Source organism: Podarcis pityusensis (genome assembly GCF_964106645.2).
Source record: "Podarcis pityusensis genome assembly, chromosome: 12".
Taxonomy (NCBI): domain Eukaryota; kingdom Metazoa; phylum Chordata; class Lepidosauria; order Squamata; family Lacertidae; genus Podarcis; species Podarcis pityusensis.
This window is the reverse complement of record NC_138037.1, coordinates 1,903,494-1,923,220: the sequence shown is the minus strand read 5'-3', so window position 1 is coordinate 1,923,220 and position 19,727 is coordinate 1,903,494. Positions and strand designations below refer to the sequence as shown.

At 44.7% G+C, this 19,727-nt stretch overlaps 1 protein-coding gene and 1 long non-coding RNA gene across 2 annotated transcripts in view; one reads left to right on the top strand and one right to left on the bottom strand.

Annotated features, from left to right (window-relative positions):
- The window catches only part of LOC308459834 (GTPase IMAP family member 9-like), a 39,969-nt gene that overhangs the window by 15,199 nt on the left and 5,043 nt on the right, over positions 1–19,727 (top strand). The window lies entirely within an intron of this gene.
- LOC308459856 lies at positions 3,527–19,714 on the bottom strand. Its single transcript, XR_013978344.1, has 2 exons — positions 19,572–19,714; positions 3,527–3,796 (listed from the first exon to the last, which is right to left on the bottom strand). It is a non-coding gene; the product is annotated as an uncharacterized lncRNA (long non-coding RNA).

The following is a 19,727-nucleotide window of genomic DNA, read 5'->3' as shown; positions in this document are numbered from 1 at the left end:
TCAATGGAAGCTGGATCAAATTTGTCCTGCATCCCTCATTCCACTTCCTTGTTCCTCAGACCCTTTAATCGCCCATCTGTCTGGTATTTGTAGGGGCAGCCCCATGGGAAATCCTATTGAACTCAGTGGGACTTACTTCTGAGTAAACATGGTTCGGCTTGCAGTGTGAAGCTGCCTAGTCTTCACCCAGTTACATGGGAGTAAGCACCATTGAATACAGTGGGATTTACTTATGAGTAGACAGAGCAATTGATCTGTCAGAGCAATTGATGCTTTTGAATTAAGGTGCTGGAGGAGACTCTTGAGAGTCCCATGGACTGCAAGAAGATCAAACCTCTCCATTCTGAAGGAAATCAGCCCTGAGTGCTCACTGGAAGGACAGATCCTGAAGCTGAGGCTCCAAGACTTTGGCCACCTCACGAGAAGAGAAGACTCCCTGGAAAAGACCCTGATGTTGGGAAAGATGGAGGGCCCAAGGAGAAGGGGACGACAGAGGATGAGATGGTGGGACAGTGTTCTCGAAGAGACTAGCATGAGTTTGACCAAACTGCGGGAGGCAGTGGAAGACAGGAGTGCCTGGCGTGCTCTGGTCCAGGGGGTCACGAAGAGTCGGACACGACTAAACGACTAAACAACAACAACAGACAGAGCAAGGCTCCATTTACAATTAAGGAATAAACACTCCCAGTGTTTCCTGAGAAATGGCTGGCAGCTGAAGCATTGCAATTACAGAATGGAAAGGGGATTGGTGACCTTTTTCTTCAAAATCATAGGAGGGGCTTTGTGCGCCACCATCACCATTTCCTCCATTTGGTGCAGGAATTTTATTTTCAGGGTAAGCAGGAGTCCATTTTTGCTCCTACACACCACTTTTAATTGTTCTCCGATACTTCCGAGGGGAGGAAAAAGGAAAACCGGGGAATTCCAGGATCAAATCAGAAACTGGGATGGCTTATGCAATTCCTGGGCTGTCCCTGGAAAACAGGGGCTCTTTGAGAACATGCATTCTCCCACCTCGTGGTCGGACTATCCCTGATTGAGATTTCAGAAGGCTCTCCCAGCTCAGGAGGACAAGGAAGGCAGAGAAAGCTGCAGGGAAACTATCAGAGTAAACAGCGAAAGCAAAAGCAAAAGCTGTGTGCTGTGGACCATTTCTGAGAATTTGCACCGTTACAAATAACACCCTGCCTAGTGTGGGAAACCCCGATAGGCAGGAAGAGCATTCTGTTTTTCATGTCAGTGGTTTCTGTTTCCTGCTCCACCTTGAATGCAAAACATCATAGCAATTTCTCTCCTCTTTGCACAACAGTGCAGCAGAGATCTCGCAGTTTCATCCCACATGCTATGTTTTGCTTATGCCGCACAAAAAGCTTATTTCACATGCATATATCTGGAGTGTGTTACAGGAATTTATGTTGTTATGGAAATTACGGGGGGGGGGGGGCACATTTTTAAAGTTATTAAATGCTACAAATATTATGCCTGAATGTATCCTTTCGACTTGACAGCTCAGGGAAGATACCTAGCTTTATAAATCATATAAATCAACCCCTTTGCCAATTTCCTCCATTCCAATGCCATTTTGCCCTTGGAAAAAGGACTCTTTTCCCTCCTACCTCCCACCATAATCCCTCAGACACATACACTCCTCCCTTCCCAGGAAATGCCCAGAGGTGACAATTGCTGAGCTTATTGTTAGCCAAGGAAAGCTAAATCCCATCACTGACTTGCCCCACGATCTAGATATGCAAAGGAAGTTCTATTGTGGGCACATGTGCTACACCCTGCCTGTGGTGCCCATCCCCTTTATCCCAAATGATGAGACAAGAGATCAGAGTATGGGGTTCAAATTGGCCACAACTTTATTGAGCTTCAGACGTGGGAAACTTGGCACAGGCCTTGGCAGGCAACCCTCTCAGTCCGCCTGGCTGAGGATATGCAGACAGATGAAGTCCAGCGAGAGGGGACTGCAAAGCGCAAACTTACACAGCCTGCCCTTCCACCGACCTCGTCCCGGGAGTTTGACCTACATGACGCCGCTCTAGGGCCAGGGACTCCCGGTTTTGCCCTTTAACGGGCCCTGCAAGCGCAGCCGCATGGGGGGGAGTATGAATGCATCCCCCACAAATTGGTGATAGACTAAAGGATACTTTGCCAAGGCCTAAAACTGCCACCCTAGGCCCCCTAAGGGCCTCGCCACCAAGAGTCCCACAACCGAGGAACCATCACCCATAGTCTGTCTTCAAACCTCCCTGAGGACTTGTCGCAAGTCGTGCATCCAGAGGTCATTCCCAAATGGGGTCAGATGCACCCCATCCGCCCTGAATATGCTGGCCATCTCTGCCCTGATGGTGGGGTGTGGGATAGAGAATCCGCCAATTAGCCGCATGGTATTGCGCATGGCCCTGTTGATTTTTTCCACCGCATAATTAATGTGAGAGGGATTGGGAACCCCTCTCCAGTGCAGGCGGGGGAGGAGATTGGACCAGCCGATGGACATTGTTGGGTACAAGGCATGCAAGCTTTCTATATCTGTGCTTGCAGCAAGGGTCAGGGCAATGCCTTTTTGTTTGACTAGATCATTCTCCCCCAGGTGTAAAATCAAGACTCTTGAGGGGCCATGCGCCACTGCGGCCTTACTAAATATGGGCATCAAGCCCGACTAACGCATGCCCCGGTGGCCATCCAATAAATGCATACCTTGGGGTGAATGTTAAGGTTATGACCCCCATTGTGCGACCTGGCATGCTCCGCTGCCCAATGGACAATGCTGTGCCCCACAACCCAGATCTTCGTGGTGGGTAAACCTGTAAGAAAGTTAAATTGCAAGTGTTGAGGAGGAGGAGCCAGGATGAATGTAGCTTTTATATGCTGCCAAGCGCCAGCGCCCCAGTGTATTGATGGAGGCTGGGTCCCAACCCTGGACTGCCACTGAAGTGGCAACCCCGATACGGAAGTAGTGCCCAGAATATACTTGGGGGTCAGCTCCACAGGCTGCTATGACTTTGCGCAAGACTGCCGTGAATTGGGATCGCGACAAAGGGCGCGTGTTTGCGTGTATGAAGAAAGGGCCCTTGCACTTAGGCCGGACCCTGAAGAAGCAGCGTGTGTCCCGATAGGGGAAGGGCCCCTCCTGTTCCGTCGGAGGAGGCGCCAATGTGACTCCTTTTCTCAATTGATCCGTTTTTGATGACCGAATTCTGACATTCACAGTATCCCCCGAGAACTTAATGTCCGTATCCGCCAACCCTGATTGAGGGGCCCTGGCCGCCAAAAACTCCCCAATGCGCATGGCACCAAAGAAGGCTAGGGAGACTGCTGCTCGAAAGAGACATGTTTCGAAATTTGACCAGCAGATCTCTGGTAATTTTCCCCCAAATTAGTTTGAGTGTGTCGATAGTGATGGGCTTCCTGCCATCCTGACGTGGGGGAATGATGCGACGCCAGCCAGCCAGCAGCTTCTTGATGTGGAAGCTGTCACAGGGGTCCAGCCAACAAAGGAATTTACAAAAGAAGGAGATAGCTGCCCTGTAAAGCATTAAAGTTTTAATGGCAAGGCCCTTGCGCTTTAGGAGAACCAGGAATTCAAGCACCTCCTCCTCGGAAGCGCGCCGTGTTATGGAGCCATGAAAATGCCCAAAGGCATCCCAGGCCCTGGAATAAGAACGTCTAGTGGAGGGTGCGAATGCTGACAATGCTCCCTGGTTTACTTCTCACTTCCAATCTCCCACAGATCATCTGGGAAGGCATCCGGGGTCTGGGCTGCCTCTGGTGCCAGCTCGCGGAAACGCTCCACCTGGAAATGAGATAATGCATCAGCAATGTTTTTGTTAAGACCAGGTATGAAATGGGCTGTGAAGGAAATATTGTGCCGCAGGCACTCCAGCACAAACAGGCGCAGCACCCTTAGCACCCTATCGGACTTTGCCGACTGCCTGGATATAACTCTTACCACCGCTTGATTGTCAGACCAGAAACAGACCCTGGAATTCGAGAAGAGGGTTCCCCAGATGAATGGCAACTAGAATAGGGAAAAACCCAAGGAAAGGTAAATCGCAAGTGATGCCTGTTACGTGTGAAGAGGATGGCCACGGTTCGGCACACCAATGGCCCTTGAAGAACACGCCAAAAGCATAGCGGCCAGAAGCATCAGAATGGACCTGGAACTCCACCCCAGGATTGAGGTTTCTCTGCCAAAATGAGACCCCGTTATAATCCTGCAAGAATGCAAGCCAAAAAAGAGAGAAAGAAAAGAAAAGAAAAGAAAAGAAAGAAAGAAAGAAAGAAAGAAAGAAAGAAAGAAAGAAAGCCAAGTTTCAAATCGTCCTTTATCTGCTTTGTCACCCTGATGCTATGGTGGGGGGCACAGAAAGCACGACCTGGCACAACTACCCTACATGCAAAATTGAGATGGCGCATTAGGGATTGAACCTGGTGAAGGGTGGTCTTTTTAACCCCCAGCATTGTTTCCAGCAAGGCTTTTAAGGATTCGAGTTTGGACTGCGGGAGGCGTGATGATTGCTGATGTGTGTCCAGTTCAATACCCAAGTAGGAAAGGACCGTAGAAGGGCCCTCGGTCTTGTCGGCAGCCAAAGGTATGCCAAAGTCCGCCGCAAGACACATGAAAGTAGCTAAGGATAGGGCGCAGGAGGGGGAATCCCAGGCCCCATGATCAAAAAGTCATCTAAATAATGGGTCATGTAAGGGGAACCAGATGTCTTTTTGATGGCCCATTCAATAAATATGCTAAAGGTTTTGAAGGCCGCGCAGGCCACAAAGCAACCCATAGGCATAGCCTTATCAAAATACCAACTGTCCCTGAGTTTAAGAGTCAGAAGTCCTCAGGATGAACTGGGAGCAGTCGAAAGGCTGACTTGAAGTCACATTTTGCTAATAAGGGCCCTGGGCCTAAATCCCTAATCGTTCTGATGGCCACGTCCAAGGACATATATTTTACAGAACAATGCTCACGTGGTATGGCATCGTTTATAGACCCACCCCTAGGATATGACAGATTGTGTATCATACGGAACTCACCAGGAAGTTTTTTGGGCACTATGCCAAATGGGGAAACTATATTTTTTTTGAAAAGGGGGGCAGGGAAAGGGCTGGTTACTAAACACCTAAACACTGCTCTTTTTCGATTTTGTTAAATGCAACAAGGGGCATTTCCCTTACTGACTTTTGATTGGGAGGGGTTCTGGATACCGGTGAGCTGGAGACGGGGATGCGGAAGCTGTAGCGGAACACTGCCTCCAAGTAGTTGGCTGCAGTCCTGTAGGGATAAGCTTGTAACAAAGGTAAGATCGCTGAGAGGCAGACAGGGATTGGGGTTAGGGTGGAAAAAACCTCATTTTCTAGAGGCAGCCTTGGCCTGTTGGGTTCCAGAGGTAGAGGCTCCTGAGTCTTGCGTCCCTGGATCCACTCCCCGATCCTGTCTTACGAAAACCGCGAAAAGGAGGCTTAGCCCGAAAACACTTAGTCCATGGGTGAGGACCACTGCAGCGCTCGCACACATGGTCAAAATGGCATCTGTCTCTGCTACACAACCCATTATTAAACTCCCAGCATGCTGACGTAGCCACCCTCTGTACTTTGGAGGAGGGTTTGCCTGATTTCCCCCCAAAAGCCCTTTTTTGGAAGTGTGGTGCCACTACTTCGAACCAAATATCACTGTCCTTAATGTCCCACCGCGCCTTGGGGTCTTCAGCAGCCCTCTCATGGAATCCTCATCATACGCTAAAGCCACGAGTCCCCTGCCATTTTCCTGGCTTTTAAAATAATGCCTTGGTAGTTGGCTAGGTGCCATGCCTTGTCGGGGTAAGTGGCGGCCACCAACCCCATATAGGATGTGTGAGTGATTAACCAATTATCGAATGTTCTATCAACATCCACTTCATCAACATCCTTCTTACGACGTGATTCCAGCTTAAACTTGGAACTACAAGAAGAAGCCGGGGAGAGCAGAGAAAAGATATCTACAAATTCCCCATTTAGGATGCGGTTGCGAAGATTCTTTTTAAGCCGAGTGCTGGGTGGCTGATCCGTCCGTTTGAAGTTTGACACCCGCACCCTTCCTTTTGTGTCCAGCCCATCTTCCTCGCATGGCTCTGTGACCCCAAAAGCGTGGCGATGACGCTGGATGTGATGTTCCCAAATCCAACTAGGAAGGCCAGGGGCCTTGTGGGTAATAACCCAGTACCCCTTACAACATTCTTCCAACTTGCCACAGGAGGAATCACATGTGCCTGAAAGATCCAAAGGATCCTAAGTGTCCCTCTTACGCCCAGGCTTCCGTGATCTGAAAAACCTCTTCTTCCTGCGTTGTGTTCTGCGTGAATTGGGGCTGGAGGAGTTGTCAGGTGAACTCGAAACGGGTGACCTATGCCTACGCCTACCCTCACAAGAGGGGACTCAGACTTATCTAAATGCTCCTTAGCCTGGGCCAGGCGACACTGCAGGCTGTGGTTCTGGCACATTAATTCCGGCACATCATCCCCACAGGAAAGAGAAGTGTTACTCTCAGCCACGAGCTCCTCTGGGAATACACACTTTTTCTTTTTAGGGTGGGCCCTGTATAGGGCCTGGCATCAGAGGTGGAGGGGCTGTCAATATGATCATCCCTCACCTTTTTTCTAGTTATTACAAGCCTCATAGGCAGGACCATCCTGCCAGAAGACAAGGCCCTTTAAAAATCCTATTGGTTGCTTTTATAGCGTTGCTCAGGGTGCCCTTCGCAGCGCCTTTAGGGGTGCCCTCCACTATGGCTTCATGAGTGTGAGAGGGGGAGTCTTTGTTCTGCAGCCATGGCTAGAGACATGATGCATCTACCACTACTAGGACCCGCTAAAGACCTGGGCGAGATGGGCAGGTCATATTATTATTATTATTATTATTATTATTATTATTATTATTATTTTATTCTACTACTCCTACTACTCCTACTACTACTGCTAATACTTTGGCCACCTTATGAGAAGAGAAGACTCCCTGGAAAAGGCCCTGATGTTGGGAAAGATGGAGGGCACAAGGAGAAGGGGACGACAGAGGACGAGATGGTGGGACAGTGTTCTCGAAGCTACAAACATGAGGGAGGCAGTGGAAGACAGGAGGGCCTGGCGTGCTCTGGTCCACGGGGTCACGAAGAGGCGGACACGACTAAACCACTAAACAACAACAACTACTACTACTATATTGGCTATTTTTCTACAATGTTGGGTTGTTGTTTTTTGCAATTAGAACATTGGGGGGGGGTAGCGACAAAACCAGCCAACCTATCTGCACACACACACACGCTAAAACTGTGGAAAAAGGAATAACAAGTTAATTCACATCCATATGCTATGGGATCCTGTGGAGTAGACCCTCCTAGGATCAAATGTGTGCAGCACATGAGGCCTGTAGCCAGAGCGGAAAGGGGGGGATGCAAAACAACATGACCGCCATGCACATTTGAAGCATCCCACGTGCGGCCTAGCCATGCCCCCCCAGCCACCAAAAAGAAATTGCCATGTGGTCTACGGTTGACAGTGGCAGCAGCAAAATTAAAGCCATGCGGCCTACAGCTGGGGGCACACACCACCGCTTCTGGCTGGTGGAGCGGCCCCCCCCCGGTGAGTGGTGGCCCGAAAAAAAAAGGCCCTGCGATCTAGCCGGGATGTAAATCTACTGACTGGTGTTTTGCTCCAAATTGCTTGGCTGGAATTTCCTTCTTTTACTGACCGCAGGGACCCACGGGGGACTGGTACCCTGATGAGCTGGGCTGCTGAGTAGTCTCTCAACCCAGAATTTTCTTTAACAGATGGTGCCCCACGTGGGGCTAGTGGTTCTCCTGTGTGGTTTGGCAGGAAATCTTGAATTTTCCAGCGTGCACCAGGCAAGCTTAGCCTGGGGAAATTGTCCTGATCTCAGGCCATACTGCACAGGAGGTAACTAGCTGAAAGCCACAGTGGTAAGTCCCAAGAAAGGGTGGGCAATTTGCTCTTGGGTCATTTAACAGAAAGGAGAGTAGAAAGCTGATTCATAGAATCGTAGAGTTGGAAGAGACACCCCAAAGGTCATCTAGCCCAACCCCCTGCAATGCAGGAATCTCAGCTCAAGCATCCATGACAGATGGCCCTCCGACCTCTGCTTAAAAACCTCCAGGGAAGGAGAGACCACCACCTCCTGAGGGAGACTGTTCCATGGTCAAACTGCTCTTGCTGTCAGAAAGTTCTTCCTGATGTTTAGTCAGAACCTCCTTTCTCATAACCTGAAGCCACTGGTTCGAGTCCTACCCTCCAGAGAAGGAGGAAACAAGCTTGTTCCCCCTCCCATGGGACAGCCCTTCCGATATTTGAAGATGGCTCTCCTATCTCCTCTTAGTCTCCTCTTTTCCAGGCTAAACATCCCCAACCTCATCAACTGTTCCTCCCAAGGCTTGACTTCCAGACCCTTGATCCTCTTGGTCACCCTCCTCTGCCCACCTTCCAGCTTGTCAACATCCTTCTTAAATTGTATTGCCCAGAACGGGATACAGGATTCCAGGTGTGGTCTGACCAGGTGTGGTCTGGCATCTGGAAAGTAACAGTATTCTGGTTGAAACTGGCTTTCTTCTGTTGTGAGGAGACGGTCAGTCAGTTCCTTCCTTAGCAGACCGCAAGCTTCACATGAGCCCACAGTGTGATGCAGCAGCAAAAAAGGCTAAGGCTATTCCAGGCTGCCTCAACAGAAGTCTAGTGTTCCGATCAAGGGCAGTAATGCGTCTATGGCACATGGTCTGACTCTGTATAAGGCTGCCTTATACAGAGTTCCCATGTCACTCTGGTCTGCTTGGCATTCTGGCGAAGCTCAGTGTACCTCTGAATACCCTAGAATCACAGAATCATAGAGTTGGAAGAGACCACAAGGGCCATCGAGTCCAACCCCCTGCCAAGCAGGAAACACCATCAGAGCACTCCTGACATATGGTTGTCAAGCCTCTGCTTAAAGACCTCCAAAGAAGGAGACTCCACCACACTCCTTGGCAGCAAATTCCACTGTCAAACAGCTCTTACTGTCAGGAAGTTCTTCCTAATGTTTAGGTGGAATCTTCTTTCTTGTAGTTTGGATCCATTGCTCCGTGTCCGCTTCTCTGGAGCAGCAGAAAACAACCTTTCTCCCTCCTCTATATGACATCCTTTTATATATTTGAACATGGCTATCATATCACCCCTTAACCTCCTCTTCTCCAGGCTAAACATGCCCAGCTCCCTTAGCCGTTCCTCATAAGGCATCGTTTCCAGGCCTTTGACCATTTTGGTTGCCCTCCTCTGGACACGTTCCAGTTTGTCAGTGTCCTTCTTGAACTGTGGTGCCCAGAACTGGACACAGTACTCCAGGTGAGGTCTGACCAGAGCAGAATACAGTGGCACTATTACTTCCCTTGATCTAGATGCTATACTCCTATTGATGCAGCCCAGAATTGCATTGGCTTTTTTAGCTGCCGCGTCACACTGTTGGCTCATGTCAAGTTTGTGGTCAACCAAGACTCCTAGATCCTTTTCACATGTACTGCTCTCAAGCCAGGTGTCCCCCATCTTGTATTTGTGCCTCTCATTTTTTTTGCCCAAGTGCAAAACTTTACATTTCTCCCTGTTAAAGTTCATCTTGTTTGTTTTTGCCCAGTTCTCTAATCTGTCAAGGTCGTTTTGAAGTGTGATCCTGTCCTCTGGGGTGTTAGCCACCCCTCCCAGTTTGGTGTCATCTGCAAATTTGATCAGGATGCCCTTGAGTCCATCATCCAAGTCGTTGATAAAGATGTTGAATAAGACCGGGCCCAAGACAGAACCCTGTGGCACCCCACTAGTCACTCTTCTCTAGGATGAAGAGGAACCATTGATGAGCACCCTTTGGGTTCGGTCAGTCAGCCAGTTACAAATCCACTGAGTGGCAGCATAGTCAAGACCGAATTTTACCAGCTTCTTTACAAGAATATCATGGGGCACCTTGTCGAATGCCTTGCTGAAATCAAGGTAGGCTACATCCACTGCGTTCCCTTCATCTACCAGGCTTGTAATTCTGTCAAAAAACGAGATCAGGTTAGTCTGACATGACTTATTTTTCAGAAATCCATGCTGACTATTGGTGATCACAGCATTCCTTTCTAGGTGCTCACAGACTGTTTGCTTAATGATCTGCTCCAGAATCTTCCCTGGTATTGATGTCAGACTGACTGGGCGATAATTATTTGGGTCCTCTCTTTCCCCCTTTTTGAAAATAGGGACAACATTTGCCCTCCTCCAGTCTGCCGGGACTTCGCCTGTTCTCCAGGAATTCTCAAAGATGACTGCCAGTGGTTCTGAGATCACATCTGCCAGTTCTTTTAATACTCTTGGATGCAGTTCATCTGGCCCTGGAGACTTGAATACATCTAAACTAGCCAAGTATTCTTGTACTATCTCCTTAGTTATTCTGGGCTGTGTTTCCTCTGCTGAATCATTTGCTCCAAATTCTTCAGGTCGGGCATTGTTTTCTTTATCGGAGAAGACTGAGGCAAAGAAGGCATTGAGGAGTTCAGCCCTTTCTGTGTCCCGTTTGCATTTCACCATCTTCTCCTCTGAGTGACCCCACTGTTTCTTTGTTCTTCCTTTTGCTACGAACATACCCATAAAAGCCCTTTTTGTTGCTTTTAACCTCTCTAGCAAGCCTGAGTTCATTCTGTGCTTTAGCTTTTCTGACTTTGTGTCTACATGTGCTGGCTATTTGTTTGAATTCCTCTTTGGTGGTTTCCCCCATTTTTTGTACACATCCTTTTTTAATCTTAACTCAGTTAAAAGTTCTTTAGATAGCCACCCTGGCTTCTTTAGGCACCTTCCATGTTTCCGTCTCATTGGTATTGCCTGATGTTGTGCTTTTACTATCTCCCTCTTAACAAACTCCCAGCCATCATGAACTCTCTTTCCTTTTAGTATTACTGTCCATGGGATCTCACCCAGCACTTCCCTAAGTTTTATGAAGTCGGCTTTCTTAAAGTCAAGAAATTGAGTCCTAGTATGCTTGGCTGCTCCTTTCCGCTGTATAGTAAACTTCAGAAGAGCATGATCACTCGTGCCTAATGATCATTCCACTTCTACCCCACTAACCAGGTCATCAACATTGGTTAGGACCAGATCTAAAATGGCTGTTCCTCTTGTTGCTTCTCCCACTTTCTGGACAATGAAGTTGTCTGCAAGGCCAGTGAGGAATCTGTTTGACCTTATGCTCTTGGCTGAGTTTTGACATCCAACAAATATCCGGGTAATTGGGACTTCCGGGTTGGCGCCATCGCCGAATGGCGGATTCCCTCTGAGCTCCGGAGGGAGTCTGCTCGACAGGGGTCGGGTTCTGCCGCGCCGGCGACGCGGGGACCCTCAAAAACCACGGGCGCGGATGCCCGTGGACCTGGTGACTCGGCGGGCACCGTTAGCGCCCTCCCGACCCGCGAAGGAGCCTTTTTAAAGGCTACGGAACGGGGAGCGGCGCGGTGCTGTGAGTCTACTGCTTCCCCTGCCGAGCGAAGCCGCATGCCATTCGTCGGAGAGCGCTAACTTCTTCCTTTGAAAATTTGGACTAAAAACCAAGAACAACAACCCGTGAGTAATTTGGAAACTGGATTAAAAATTTTCCTTTCTTGTGGATTCGGCACGAGCGGGGGAGGTGCAAAGAGGAAGTCCGTCTCCCCCCCCATTGTAAACATTCTAAAGCAAGGATTTGACAGCTAAGGTCGAGAGAAGAGTCTTTTTTTTCCTTTTTGGATAAAAGTTATTAATTCCACGGATTTAAAAGTATAAGTTACTGTGCTGGAGGATAAGAGCTTATTTTCTGATCAAGTGCTACCCTTTCCGGGACCAGGAGTGATCCGCGAGAGGAGCCTGATGAGGAGATATAGAAGACTTTGACAGCTGGTTTAGCCGGTTATATTGTTACAAGTTGTTGAAAATAAAGAAGGACTGAAACAAATTAATTCGACTTTTGGATTGGAAGTGAAAGGAATACTAAATAACCAGAATCCCTCTAGAGGGGGTTCAGGGACATTACAAGAATGGAAATAGGTCGGAAAATACTGGCTGACTTGGATGAGGTTGTTTTTCTCATGGGAAAGCTGCGAAAGATGTACGAGCAAGGTCATGTTTTGTCTACAAGTGCTACAAATTTGAAGTCAACAGCAAATATATCTATTGAGTTGGAAAAGGACTTGACGTACAAAACCCAGGCAGCTGGACAAGAAAAGAAACTAGAGACTGAGGAAGAGGAGGAAGAGATATACGCCGAACAGGAGGAGCAGAAAGGAGGGGCTGAAATGTTACAGAAGGCAAATGAGAGCCGGAGGCCTGTCAAGATGGATGTTAATTTGATCAAGGTGGAAGCTGGAGCTCTTGGGACATTTGGATCTAAGAAACAGGATTTGAGCTCCACCTTTAAACAAGGAGGCCTGGCTGGAAGGAATATGGATATTATAGAGAGAGTGCCCCTTCAAGACTGGGTGTTAAATACAAGGGACTTTCGAAGAAGCCGGCAGAAAGGGACTGAGAGAGATTTAAGAGCCTCGGACGTGAGGTTGCCAGGCTGACAATAGATGGACTAATGGACTATGGTTTTGGGATTGAAACCGGGGAAGGGAGGGTGGGGTTTGGAAATCCAAAGGAGGCTTGATCTTTTCTATTCTGTGTTAAATTCTGTGTTGCTATTAGTATAAGAATGGGGAATTCGTGGAAGGGAAACAGGGTCGACCTTAGAAAAAAAGTTTTTTATAAAGGATTGAGGTATATAAGCTAAAAGTTGATATATAAATTGAACCAAATATAATAATGAATTAAGGTTAAAAATTTAATATAAATAAATATAATAACAAATTAAGGTTAAGAAATTAGAGATAAGAACTTGTTGGATAAATATTTGGACTTGGAATACAAGAAGGGGAGGTGAGGGGAAGTCGCGGAAAGAAGCTATTGAAAAGAACAAGCTATAAAAGAAAGCTAATGATTGGAAGTTGTCCAATTATTATCTTTAAAGAAATTCCAATCAGGATTCTTCGCAAAAGGGAAGGATACAGACATTTAACAAGTGTCCTGAAGAGAAATACAATACAGTACAAATGGGAATTCCCAGAAGGGATCTCCTTTTTTTATAAGAATAAAAAGTTCAAACTGACAGACACACAAGAAGCCGGAAAGTTTTTGAGAAGATATGAAAAGGACCTGGGTAGGGAAGAAGAAAGACCTGGAGGAGGAGAGAGAAGAATGGGGGAGGGAAGAGGGAGAGGAGGGAAAGAGGTCGGGGGACTGGAGGAAGGGGGAGAGGGGACAGAGGAAGAGGCAGAGGATACAGGATCGGGGGAGGAAGAGGAGGGGGAAGAGGTGGAGACTATTGGAAACAGAAGTACCAGAATTTAAATCAGAAACTAGGAAAGAGTGGTCTTAGTTGAAATGACCCTTAAGTTTTTGTCGTGGAATGTGAACGGCTTTAATGAAAAGTCCAAGAGAAATAAATTTGAGAAAATTATAAAGAAAAAAAATATTGATGTGATCTGTTGCCAAGAAACACATGTTGCCAAAAAACACAAACATATTTTAATAAATAAAAAGTTGGGAATAGAATTCATCAATTCAGAATCTAAGAAAAAAAGAGGGGTAGTAATTTATGTGAAAGAGAAATTAGAACCTAAATTAATATGTAAGGATGAGGAAGGAAGAATCTTAGGAGTGCAAATCAACTATCAGGGAGAAAAACTCAATGTGGTGACGGTCTATGCGCCAAATACAAATAAGATGGAGTTTTTCAAAAAATTGGAACAAGTCTTACTAAATCTAGAGAATCATAAATTGGTCTTACTTGGAGATTTAAATGGAGTGCCGAAACCAGAACAAGACAGAAGCTCAAAGAGGAAGAATTTAAATCAAGGGAAACTTCCGAAATCGTTTAATGACCTCGAGGAAAATTTAGACTTAATAGATATATGGAGATACAAAAACCCAATGACAAAACAATTTACTCACTTCTCAGAGCCGCACCAGAGTTGGAGCAGGTTGGATCAGATATGGGTATCAAGAGAATTAACAATAAGAGTGTTGAAATGTGAGATACTACCTAGAACACTATCTGACCACAACCCAATAATATTACACTTAAATTGGAAAACCCAGGGTATGTACAGATGGAGAATGAACGATTATTTATTTGAAAAAGAAGAAGTGATTGAAAAGGCTAAAACCACCTTAAAAGACTATTTTGATTTAAATATCAATAAGGAGACAAATATGGACATAGTTTGGGATGCCAGTAAGGCAGTGCTAAGAGGTTTTCTGATACAACAAAATAGTCAAAGAAGAAAGGTGAGAGAACAAAAAAAAGAAGATTTAATTACCCACTTGAGAGAATGTGAAAGGAACTTGATAGAAAAACCGAGTGATGAAGGGAACAAGCAACTGTACAAGATATTACAAACACAATATTCAACATTAATAAATCAAGAGGTAGAATGGGGAATTAAGTTAATGAAACAAAAATTTTTCGAATCGGCAAACAAAACTGGAAAGCTTCTGGCGTGGCAACTGAGAAAAAGGAAAAAACAAAATGTTATTAATAAAATAAAAGTAGAAGAACAAATCTTGGAGGACCCTAATGAAATAAAAAGGAGCTTCCTCAAATTCTATGAAAACCTATATAAAAGAGAAGAAGAAGATGCCATAGAAATAGAAAAATATCTAGAAGAAAACAGAATTAACAGCATATCGGAAGAGGAAAGAAATTTATTAAATAAACCCATAAAAGCAGAGGAAATTCAAGAGGCGATAAAGAGGATGAAACTAGGGAAAGCCCCAGGCCCAGATGGTTTATCGGCCAAATACTATAAAGTCCTAGAAGAACTTATAACACCGGTGCTATGTGAAGTAATGAATGAGATTCTAGGAGGAGGAAGAACACCAGCGTCCTGGAAAGAAGCATACATTACGTTGATACCGAAACCTGATTCGGATAGACTGATTATTAAGAATTATAGACCGATTTCATTATTGAATAATGATTATAAGATCTTCGCAGACGTAATGGCGACCCGACTTAAAAAGTGTTTAGTTAACCTCATCCATACCGATCAGGCTGGTTTTTTACCTAATAGGCAAATAAAAGACAACATAAGACATACAATAAACATTATTGAATACTTAGAATGCAAAAATGAGATCCCGGCAGCTTTAATGTTCATTGACGCCGAAAAGGCTTTTGACAATGTATCCTGGCGTTTTCTTATAAAATGTTTGGAAAAGACAGGGATAGAGGGCACATTCCTTGAAGGAATAAAAGCAATTTACTCACAACAAAGTGCTAAATTAATTATTAATAATAACTTAACAGAACCCTTTGAAATTTCGAAAGGTACAAGGCAGGGGTGCCCCCTGTCACCTCTTCTGTTTATCATGATGTTAGAGACAATTACAAATAAGATAAGGAAAACCCCAGAGATACGCGGAATAAAAATTGGAGTGAAAGAATACAAATTGAAAGCATATGCTGACGATCTTATGTTGTCTTTGGAGGATCCAAAAGAGAGTGTTAGTAAGGTGTTAGATTTGTTAGAAGAATTTGGAAAATTATCTGGTTTTAAATTAAACAGAACAAAAACTAAAATGATGACTAAAAATGTGAAAGAGGAGGTAAAAAACCATCTTGAATCTCAAACTGGCATTAAAGTAACTAAGAAAGTAAAATACCTTGGAATCTGGTTAACGATGAAGAATATAAATTTGATGGAAGATAATTACATAAACACATGGAAAGAAATAAAGAAGGACTTAGATACTTGGAATAGAATAAAACTTTCTTGGTCGGGCAGAATGGCGGCAATTAAAATGAGTTTACTACCAAAACTGTTATTCCTATTCCAAAATATACCAATAATCAGGGGAACCTCAGTATTCAAAGATTGGCAGAAAATACTATCTAAATTTATCTGGCAAGGGAAAAACCCAGAATTAGATTCAAATTACTTACAGATCAAAGAGATAGGGGAGGATTTGCAGTTCCAAATTTAAAGTTGTATTACGAAGCCTCGTGTCTTTGTTGGGTCAAAGATTGGATTGTTATTAAAAATAAAGACCTGTTAGATCTAGAAGGATTCAACATAAGATTTGGTTGGCACGCTTACCTATGGCGTAACAAGGGAAAGGTTCATAAAGGTTTTTCTAACCACATTTTAGAGGACCACTGCTGGAAGTGTGGGAAAGAAACAAAAAATTATTGGAACAGAAGACCCCTTGGTGGCTATCGCCAATTGATATCCTGACAATAAAAAAAACAAACATCGAAGGAGAAAGATGGACCTATGAAGACTTGCTAGTAAAAACAGAAACTGGTTGGAGGATTAGGCCTTATGAAGAAATAAAGAACAAATTGACAGGATGGATCCAATTTCACCAAATTAATTCTATATGGACTGAAGATAAAAAGAATGGGATGTGAGAAAAAATCTAGATTCCAGATTGAAATACTAGAAAATAAAACAAAACTCCTATCGAAAATGTACAGCCTGTTACTTGAATGGGACACCAAGGATGAAGAAGTAAAGGAGGTAATGGTGAGATGGGCAATGGACTTCGGACATAATATAGAGTTTGACAAATGGAAGGTATTATGGAACAAAGGTATGAGATTCTCGGCATGCACAACACTCAGGGAAAATATGTATAAAATGATGTACAGGTGGTACGTAACGCCCGTAAATTTGGAAAAAATATATAAAACTGGTGATAAATTATGTTGGAAGTGTAAGATCAAGGAGGGTGATTTTTATCATATGTGGTGGTTGTGTGAGCCTATCAAAAAATTCTGGGAATCTATTTATAATGAACTAAAAAAAATCTTTAAATATACCTTTATAAAAAAAACCGAAGCCTTTTTGCTGGGGATAATTGGAGAGGAAATCAAAAAGGAAGATCAAACACTCTTTCAGTACGCGACAGTGGCTGCTAGAACTCTAATAGCGCAGAATTGGAAGACATCAAAAATCCCAACTATAAACGAGTGGCAATCCAAACTATTTGATTACTTAGAATTGGCAAAAATGACACATAAAATAAGAAATCAAAAAGACATAAAGTTTAACAAAGAATGGAATAAATTTATGACATACATGGAAACAGAGGTAAAAAATCTAAAAATTACAGTAGGTATGACGTAACACCTGTGATGTAAAGAGTTTTTTAAGGAAAAGATACAGCAGATAAAAAAATCATATAATATATTCTGAAACCGAGATGAAGGGAAGTCAATTAGTGTTGTTTGTTATTTAGTAAATGTAACCTAATTTGTTGGTATCTTATGTTAGGAGATGTTTTTTCTTTTGTTTTCTTTATTATTATTTTTCTTTTTTTATGTATTTCTTTTTTGTCTGTATGTGTGATGTATGTTTTTTTCGTTTGTTTTAATGTTTGATGTAGCAAAACAAATAAAAATCAATTAAAAAAAGAAAAGAAAGAAGCTATTGAAAATGGGATTGTAAAGGATGATTTTTTTTCTTTTTTTCTTTTCTTTTTTCTATTATTCGAAACTCTAATAAATATTACTTAAAAAAACAAACAAACAAATATCCGGGTAATTGAAGTCCCCCATTACTACTATCTCCCTTCCTTTTGCATGCTTGGCCATCTGTTCCAGGAAGGCATCATCTATGTCCTCCGTTTGGCTTGGGGATCTATAGTAAACTCCCACAATGAGGTCTCTGTTATTCTTCTCTCCCTTAATTTTGACCCAAATGCTCTCACTTTGGCTTTGAGGTTCTAAATCTTGGATCTCTTCACAGGTATACACATCCTTGACATATAACGCCACTCCTCCTCCTTTCTTGTCTGGTCTGTTTCTCTGAAATAGATTGTATCCCTCCATTATTACATTCCAATCGTGGGACTTATCCCACCAGGTTTCAGTGATGCCTATTATGTCATATTTAGTTTGCTGTACCAAGAGCTCAAGCTCATCCTGTTTATTTCCCATGCTTTGCGCATTAGTGTACAGACACTGAAGTCCATTAATCATTCCCCCGTGTCTCTTATTTAAGGATTTTTTCCTCCCACCACTAGGTCTGCGTGCTGTTTGCTCCATTTGGTCTATGACATTTGGATGATCATCTTCATCAATTGATAGACTCCTACCTTCAGGAGCACTGTATCCCTCCCCCACATTAGTCAGTTTAAAGCCCTCCTGATGAGGTTTCTGAGATTTTTGGCAAAAACATTCCTCCCAACCGTTGTGAGGTGCAGCCCATCGCTTGCCAGAAGTCCATCTTCAAGAAACTGCAGTCCGTGATCTAAGAATCCAAACCGTTCCTGTTTACACCATTTGCGAAGCCAGCTGTTCACTTCCACTATTTTTCCCTCTCTCCCTGGGCCACGTCGTTCAACTGGGAGGACAGATGAGATGACAATTTGTGCATTTAATTGCTTAAATTTCCTGCCCAGAGCCTCGTAGTCTCTTTTGATCTTCTGGAGGCTATTGCTTGCAGTGTCATTGGTTCCCACATGAACCAAGAGGAAGGGGTATTTGTCAGTGGGTTTTATGATTCCTTGCAGTCGTTCAGTTACATCTTGGATCTTAGCCCCGGGGAGACAGCACACCTCCCGAGACATCTTGTCAGGCCCACAGATCACTGCTTCTGTTCCCCTCAGTAGGGAATCCCCTATCACCACTACACGCCTCCTCTTAGGTTTGGTTGGGGTTCTTCTGTGAGCTGTCCGTTCCAAGGTCGCCTGCACATTCCCTGAGGACTGACTTTGCTGCTCGTCTTCATATACCTGATCGACTGTAATGAGGGAGAGATCCTCAAATGGAGTCTGTTCTTCGTCTTCCCTGCTGGGGAGAGGACTTCAAAGTGATTGTGTATTTCTAAACAATCAGAGTGAACCCTGGGCCTCCTACTTCTCTGAGTCACGTTTCTCCATATATCTGGCACCTGTGATGGTGAACTAGCCTCCTTCTCAGGGGTGTCCCCTGTCTCCTCCTTGGTGGAGACGGTGTTCTCTGTTGCTTCCAAGAAGAGCTCCAGCTCTCTAATTCTTTGGAGCATAGCTACACGTTCCTCCAGTTGCTGGACTTTGTCTTCTAAGAGGGCAATCAACATACAATTGCTGCAGGTAAAGCTGCCTGCAACCTTTGGCAAGATGGCAAACATTGCGCAGGAACCGCAGGCGACTGCAGCTGTTCCCTCCCCCTCCATCTTGAGAACGTGTCGTTGGGGGTGGCTACAGTGGTCCTCCATCTTAAAATGCGTGAAGAAGGACAAATAACTCCCCCCACAAAAAAACCTAGGTCTTCCCCAACAAACGTTTGAGACTAGCTCCCCTAAATCTAAAAGATGGATCAAACTGCCCTGCTAACTCTGATAAGCTCCTCCCACAGCTAATCACCTGACTCAACAGAAACCCTGCCCCCTCTGACCTTTGCACAGGGAGAGCAGCTAATCAGCCACAAACACACACACAAGAAAACCCACAAACACACACACAAGAAAACCCACAAACACACACACAAGAAAACCCCTAGCTGCTGAGAATCACAAGTGTGGATGAGGCCATTGTGCTTACGTCTTGCTTGTGAGCTCCTGGTTTCCAGGTCTGTCTTTTGCCTGATCCATCAGCCGGGCTCTTTTGATGCTCTTTTGGTCCCCTTTTACAGATGGGTAACTGGATAAATCAAGTGAGAAGAAAAGACTTTCACTTTCCATATGTCCAACTTTCCGC